The following is an 8,761-nucleotide window of genomic DNA, read 5'->3' on the forward strand; positions in this document are numbered from 1 at the left end:
TAATGCAACTTGACGAAACCTGTCACGACCTAAAATCCACTAAAGGTCGTGATAACGCCTAACGTCGCTGTCAGGCAAGCCAATAGTGATTGACCAATTTAATTACTCATTTTATTACTTTGAAATCATAATTTCCATTACTTAAATAGTATAAAATAGAATATACATGGGTAAAATGTTAATAACTACGTGATCTATAATAACCAACAACCGTAGGAACCCCCAAAACCCGGTGTCACAAGTGCATGAGCATCAACTAAGGAATATAATAAAATACAACTTCTGTTTGGAATACAAATTAGACAGAAAAATATAAATAACTTTGATGGAGACTCTATAGGCTGCACAACGTAATATGGAATACAGCTCACGGTAAAGTCCCCGCAATAGCCGCGCCGTTGCGCCCAAAAGACCATTAGACATATATGTACCTGCTCAAAAAGTGCAGTAAGTGTAGCATGAGTATGTAAATCAACGCGTACCCAGTAAGTATCTAGCCTAACCCCAGAGAAGTAGTGACGAAAGGTCGACATCGACACTTACTAGTGGTCTAATAAGACAGATATAGTAGAAGTAAACATATGTGAGTCAGAGTAAATAAGCGAAATAACAAGTCTAATACGTGGTACAATCCTTCTCTCAGCAATAGCTCAAACTCTCAGCTAGTAGTTACCTCCTCAATCGGAGTATATATGTAATGGACCTTACCAGATAGGTGGTCACAATTAAATCAGGAAAAGCTCACAGATATGCTGGCTTCTTTCCAATTATTACGCATGATTTCATAACAGTATTTTATAGAAATGCCGAGGCGTGCGGCTCGATCCATCATAACATTGCCGAACCATAGATACATTTATTTTTATTGCCGAGGCGAACGACCCGCTGTCATGAGAGTGTGGTACATAATCCTGCCGAGGCGTACGACCCGATCAATCATAGTGTGCGCAATGTCAAGGGTCAAATGACACGAGCCATATATGTATCTATCCTGCCGAGGCGAACGACCCGATCCCATTAGAATAAGAAGCTTGACGGGTCCTTGACCCTACTCATAAATAGACATGTGCGTTATAAAATTTTAGGGGAAACCTATCGATGAGAATGCATAATGCGGGAGGAATTTGTAAGAGGAGTACAATTATATAGCGGCTAATCATGAAGTCCGTCGAATCTCTACAATAGCAAGTCCATTACTCTACACAAGTCTAGTCTCAATTCGCAACGTAAAATAAAAGAATTTAATAGGCATGAGACAACTCAAGTAGTACAGATATAGCATGGTGTGAACCTAAGTCTACCCAGACATAACACGAATCTAGCTATGCAGGACTCTCATCACCTTGTGCGTACGTAGCCTTAGCAATAAGTAACATCTATCAAATAAATCGCCTAGGGGTAGTTTCCCTCTCACAGAGTTAGACAAGAGACTTACCTCGCTCCGAAGTTCCATAACCGGCTCCAAAGCCTCTCTAACACCTCAAACCAATCCCCTTCGAACCAAAACTATTCAAATAAATGTGCAAACCAATCAAAATATATTCTAATACCCATAATTAATCATTTTGAACAGTTCCCAACTCTGCTCGAAAAGTCGATAAAATCAACCCTCGGGCCCACGTGCCCAGATTTTGAAAATTTTCAAAGATAAACTTTACCTATAACACCACGAACTCAAATATAATAGGATTTATATGCGCCATGGGATGTATTGCGGGCATCTGATTCGTGAAATTTCAAGCTATTGTAGTCAGAGGATGTTATTTTGGGCAACCAACTTATGCGGTGCATGGTGTGGTTTCAGCATAGGTGCATGATCATGTTGTGGTACAGTGGTCGTATGTTAGAATCAGGTATATTGGCTTATACATATGACCGGAATTGAATTTCGGGAAGTTTGGAGTTGATTAGGAAAGAAAATTCTAATTTCGCAAGCTTTAAGTTGGAAGAATTGACTAAGGTGTGACTTTTGAGTAAATACCTCGGAACCGGGATTTGAAGGTTCCAATAGATTTGTATGGTGATTTTAGTCTTAGGAGCATGTCCGGATGTTGATTTGGAGGTTCATAGGACATTTCGGCGTCAATTGGCGAAAGTTGGAAATTGGATGATTTTTGGAAAGTTTGACCGGGAGTGGAATTTTTGATATCGGGGTCGGATTCTGATTCCGGGAGTGGGAGAAGGTCTGTAATGTCAATTATGACTAGTGTGCAAAATTTGAGGTCAATCGTACTTGATTTGATAAGTTTCGGCATAGAATGTAGAAGTTTAAAGTTCTAAAGTTCATTAAGCTTGAATTGGGGTGCGATTTGTGGTTTTAGCGTTGTTTGATGTGATTTGAAGGCTCAACTAAGTTCGTATTATATTTTGGGACGTGTTGGTATATTTGGTTAAGCTCCCGAGGGCCTCGTGTGGATTTTGGACGGTTAATGGATTTATTTTGGACTTATGAGATGCTGAAGCTGGGCAGCAGCTGGTGTGACCGCTTATGCGGATGTTAGGTCACAAAAGCGAGGTGAGGCTCGCAGAAGCGGCTTGGGCAGCTGGGCGTGAAGTCACAGAAGCAGAGGCGAGCGGCGCACCTGCGTGTGCGCAGAAGCGAGGTCAGGGCTGCAGGTGCGGGGATTTGCGCAGAGCGCTAGGCTGTGTCGCACCTGCGGTTGAGCAGGAGTGGATGAATTTCTGCAGGTGCGATGGACTGCTAACAGTGGTCTTCCGTAGGAGCGAGGAAGTTTCTGCAAAAGCGAAGCCGCAGGAGCGGCTGTTTTTCTGCAGAAACAGAAGGTCGTGTTTTTATAAAAACGGGATTTACCCCATTTTCTTCCATTTTTCACTTGGTTGGGGTGATTTTGGAGATCTTCAAGGGGAGATTTTCATCAAGCAACACAAGGTAAGTGACCCCACCTATTACAAGTTAAATACATGGTTTATATAACGATTTAAATATGGTAATTAGTAGAAATTCGGGATTTTGGGTAGAAAATCTAGAATTTGGTATTTTAGGATTCTAACCACGAAATTGGACATGCAATTAAGAATAAATCTCCCAATCTGGAACAACTATGATGGTAGGCTATAATCCCGCGTTTAAGTCGATTATCGCACTCTAATTCAATACACTTTATTTGTGTTGAGCTTTAATTAGTAGTGTTTTGCACTTATTGTGTGTTTTATGCCTTTTAGGAGTGATTCCGAGTGATATAGATGTTATGGAACTAATTCGAGTGATTTGGAGCTGTGAAGTCTGAGTAAAAGCCCAAGGGATTAAGCCGTGATCACGTTCGGGGGGCAAAAACCAAGTTTGGACATCAAAAAAATGAGAAAACGAATTCACTCTGAGAAAATTGCACTACTGCCCTGCGGGCCTCATAACTCTAGTGCAACTTTCCTACAAAGTGAGAAAAACTCAATATCTGGCCAAGTTTACACTACCGTGCCGCATGGGGCGATACGACAGTGCAAAAAGTGGCTGGAAACGATTTTTTGACACATTCTGAATTTCCTACATGCGCGCTGCATGGTGCGGCACGACAGTACAAAATTATTAGAGTATCTTCCCATTTCTGCTAAAAGGGTATTTTTGTCCGGGGTTTATTGGGGGGTTTTTGACACAATTTCGACCTAAGGAGGCCAAGTAGGCTAAGGAGGAGTTGGAAGAACACAAGTACAAGGATTTCATCATTCCTTCCTTATTCAAGATCCGATTTTGGATTGAATTTATGTTTTTCTATACTTTAGTTTCATTTATGAAGAACTTCTCCATGTCTATAGAGTAGATCCTTATGGGTTTTGATGGATTTGGTGTATTGATGATTGTTTGTGGATTATAACTCTATTTTTATGTATTTGAATCATTTTTGGAAGATTTATTTGTTGCATTTATATTCATTTGTTCTTGTAATCGAAAGAGGCATAACTTGTGATATCTTTGCACTATATTGTTGGTTGAGTCCATAGATTCTTCTAAGTAATCGAAAGAGGCTAGTTGAATCATTGATTAAATCTAGTTAGGAGAATAATCGAAGGAGATTTTCCTAAAGACCGATCCACTACACATTTTTGCATATCTTCATAGAGCTTAAATTGGTTCATATTGTGAGGTTGAGACTTAATCGAGAGAGAAGTTTCTACTAAATATTTATACTAATAATTAAGTGAATTCGAGAGACTCATTTGAACATTATAAGTGAATTATCTAGATTTAAATCCTAGACATTTATCTTGCACTTATTTCGTCAAAACCCTATTTTCTCCCATTGATAACTTCCTTGCTTACTTTTGTTGTGATTGTCATTAGTCAATAACTGTAGATTTTAGATTATTAATTATATAAATCTCAACTGTTGATCCTCCTACATAGCAATCTAGCTACAAACTACGATAATACTGTTTAAATTCAATCCTTGTAGATACGATAATTATACTAAACTATCTTTGACTAGCGAGCATAATTTAAGTGTGTGTTTTGCGCCCGTTAAATTTTGGCGTCGTTGCTGGAGATTGGCATTTAATAGTGTTGAAGTAGTTTGTATTAGCTTTTAATTTTTCTCTTTTATTTTTAGTTTGTTTGGTTAACTTCTCTTCAAGATTTGTTTTTGTTGAAGAAATCTTGAAGAGCATATTCTTGTTATTGAACTCTAAATGATGTGAAGATGGAGTAAAACCAGCCTAAGAAAATGGTTGAAGAGTTAGTAACTGAATATTATCAGCGGTATGCTACGTGTTCTAAATGCGGTGGAAATCATCTATGGGTTGATTGTCAAGCAGGTAGGTATTCTTCCTATGGTTCATCTTTTGAACACTCTCACTTTATCTCTAGTCCGTACAGAAATGGGGATTCATATGGGTACAATTCTTACTCTGGTTGGGATGAATACCCTTATTATTACTGGAATGAAAGCGAAGTGAGACAACCACCTCAAGAGGAGAATGGCAGTTTAGAAGAGCTTATGTATAAGTTCATAAAGGTGGAAGAGAAATTTATACAAGAGGATAAAGCCACTACCAACCTAGCAGCGCAAGTGAATCAATTAGTAAATAGACTTAGCTCGTTGCATTGTGATGGTGAATAAATGAAAGAGATACCGTGTGAAAATGAGCCTACCGGAGATGATGAACATCTACAGAGAGTTTTTCACTCTGCAAGAGGACACTGTTTCAAATGAAATGATTGAAAATGAAGGTTTGGTTGATTATGAAGCAATACGAGAAGACTTCAAAGCCCCATCCACCTATCCACAATTGCAATTTTTAGTATAAGAGAATGAGGAACAAATGGTCTTGAGCTTACCATAGGAGTACTCACGTGATCTTTCTTCTTTATTTTTTTTTATTCTAACCTTGATCATGTGGATTTTATTTTTGGAGATTTACAGGAATATGCAGTGATTGATCTTGTGAATGAATGCAGAAACAATTTGAGGATGATCCTACAAGAATAATCCACCACTCAAAATGAGGCCAAGAAAGAAAGAAAAGAGCGGGTCTTGCAAATATCCTTAAAGAACTTTGTCCTGATGAGCTCCATAAAGAATCCCGAGGAGCGAAAGTGAAAAATATATTCAGAATTAGGGGTGGAGTTCACAAGTTCTCGAAAACGGAAAAAGTCCAGCGGAGTTTTCCTTACCTCTTGCTTTTTATTTGTGTGTCATAGGGACATGACACAATTTAAAGTGTGGGGTTGGGATGTATATATGTATAGAATGTATAAATGTCTATGTGTGTTTTTGTAATTCATTTGATTGAAAATTTTAAAATATTTTAATTTTTCCCGACGATGGATGTCATTCGACACGTTTCTTGAGGGATTAAGTCGAAAACAAAAGACAAAAGATTTTTTTTAGGTAGCATCTGAATTCTTCCTTTGTTTTTCTTTGTGCTGCGGTTATTTTCCAAGGGTTTTGTTTGAACCGGGTGTAATTAGTTTTTTTAGGAGTAGGAGATCTTGTGCTGTGATTTTTAATGAAAGCAATATCTCTTGACTTAATTATGCCTTGAGAATAGTAAGTACTTTTGTTGTGACGCTTATGCTCAATTTTTGACTCTTGTATAAGTACTTTAAATTGTATGATCTTAACTTTGCTTAACTGCTTTGACTAGAGTGTCTAGATGAGTCCGATCCTGAGTGAGTTATATGCCATGTGTGTGTGAGATTTCGTGTATTTTATGCATTGCATTGGATGTCTAGAACTTGTCCCGTGTGTTTCCAAAGAGAAATAGTATTTTTATTCAGACTTGGAAGTGATATAGGCGTTTCTTTGTTGAGCCAGTTATATGTTGTTATCCACCTAATTGTTATGTATCCTAGTTGACCCCTTTGAGACTGTAATCTTGTTTCTTTGGAAACTATATTACAAGCCTTATCCAATTATTTGAATTTCCCATCTATTTGAACCTTATTACCTCTCACGAGCACTCTGTTTTGAAAAAAATAAGAGCCACTTGAATTTAAAAAGAAAATTAAAAAAAAAGTGGTCGTAATGTTGAAAAAAACGATATTCATTGACAATGGTAACTCTTGATGTAATTATCCGTAAAGTAGTAAGGAGTTGACGTATATTGATGTGAATGTGGATTTATGGTTTGACATAAGTGTGGGATTTTGAACGGTTAATTGTATGTATTAAAGTGCTTAGGGATGTGTAGTCAATATATCCAAATGTATCCTACATCCCACAATGTAACGACTTAACTGGTCATTTTGACTTTTAGAACCCCGTTTCCCTAAATAAGACTCCCCATATGTGCTTTTACTAATTTATGACTAATTTTGAATTATTGAGCATGTATTAATTATTTTGTATAACATTTGGATAGTTTCGGCTTTTTCGGCATCGAATTGAGACTTTGACGCGACGTTGTGATGGGGAAGTGGGCTTTGAGATAAGGTAAGTCTCTTGTCTAACATTGTAAGAGAGAATTTACCCCATGGTGATTTTAATTAATAATTGTTGCTAAGTGTGGGGGCTACGTACGCACAAGGTGACGAGAGTGCATGCGTAGCTACTAATTATGCTATGTCCGGGTAGTTTAGGACTCAAATCATGAATTACTTGTGATAATTGCATCCTTCATTTATTTAAAATACTCGAATTATATTTGTAAAATTTTAGAGGAAATAGTAAAAGACCGAAATTTCACATATTTGAATTTTTGTGCAAATTATTTGACTGTTAATGAGATTATACATCCTTATGTGTTAAACTTATAATATTTTCTCATTTCGGAGGTTCATAAAAAATATCCTCCTTTCTTGTGGAGCGGGCCGAATACCTCGGCAGTATAGATGCATCTATGGATCGTGCCTCACGTCCCTCGGCAGTGTACACAACACTCTAGATCGGGACGAACGACCTCAACAGAAATCATGCCTAATAATAATAACAACATGATACTCTGACATTTTATTGCAGCATGTGAAGCTAATTGATAAATTGGAAATTATTGAAATTGAAAGAATTAATTATTTCTGCTGGTTAAAAAAAATATTGTTATTCATGCAAATCATGTTGATTTAAATATTTCTATTTTAATATTATTGACCCTTAGTGAGTGTCAAAGTCGTCCTCTCGTCACTACTTCTTCGAGATTAGGCTTGATACTTTCTGGGTACACGTTGTTTACGTACTCATCCTACACTTGCTGCACTTTTTGTGCAGGATCTGAGACATGAACGTTAGGCGGATTTACTGGTGCGCACCCATGCTATCCCGAGGCCTAGTAGTGAGCTGCTTCTCCTGAGCTGTTTCGTGGCACCCAGTGTCTCCATTTGTATTTGTCTTCTGTCTATTTTGTGTTCAGACAATATTTTGAACTTCTTTTGTATAATATACTAGATGCTCATACACTTGTGATACCACGTCTTGGCACACACTCTAGTAGAATTGTGGATTTGATTATTTTTCTTGATTTTTATTTAAATCAGAACTATTTATATTTTCTTAAATATAGCAAGTAAGAAGAGTTTAATTACTCGGAAAATGGTTAAGAGAATAAATATTTGTTTAATTCACTAGTTGGCTTACCTAGTTGTGATGTTGGGCGCCATCATGATCTATAGGTGAAATTGGGTCGTGACAACATGGTATCAGAGCACTATGTTCACGTAGGTCTCACAAGTTAAGAGCAGGCCTAATAGAGTCTTGCGGATCGGCACGGAGACGTTTGTACTTATCTTCTAGAGGCTATATAGTGTTAGGAAACTATCTTTCTTCATATTCTATCGTGCAGTTGATGTAGTACTAAGTATCTTTCTCTTATTCTCTCACAGATGGTGAGAACACGCTCTAATGAGGTTCCGGATCAGGGAATAGCTGCTCCCCCAGTTGCTAGAGGCCGAGGGAGGGATCCAGCCCGTGGTAGGGGATGAGGACATCCCAGAGTTATCCCAGTTATACCACCAGTGGATCCAGTAGAGGATCCTATTATCGAGGAGCAAGGCGAGGTGCCCGCAGCAGAGCCAGCTCGGTGGATTTCACCTCCGCACCAAGATTTCAGGAGGTCATGGGCCGTATGCTGCGGTTCAAGGACACTATGACTCAGGCAGGTTTATTTCCGGCAGACCTAGCCACATCTCAGGCGGGAGGGGGAGCACAGATCCCTACCGCACAGGCTCATGGGTAGGCAACTGCTGTATATCAGACCCCGGGTGCACTACCCGTGGGTGGAGCCCAGCTAGTGGCAACAGCTACACCTGAGCCCAGACCAGCTGCAGCCGTCGAGCCGCAAAAGCTATTGTACAGATGGACTAAGGCTACATCCT

Source organism: Nicotiana tomentosiformis, chromosome 11, assembly GCF_000390325.3.
Source record: "Nicotiana tomentosiformis chromosome 11, ASM39032v3, whole genome shotgun sequence".
Lineage (NCBI taxonomy): Eukaryota > Viridiplantae > Streptophyta > Magnoliopsida > Solanales > Solanaceae > Nicotiana > Nicotiana tomentosiformis.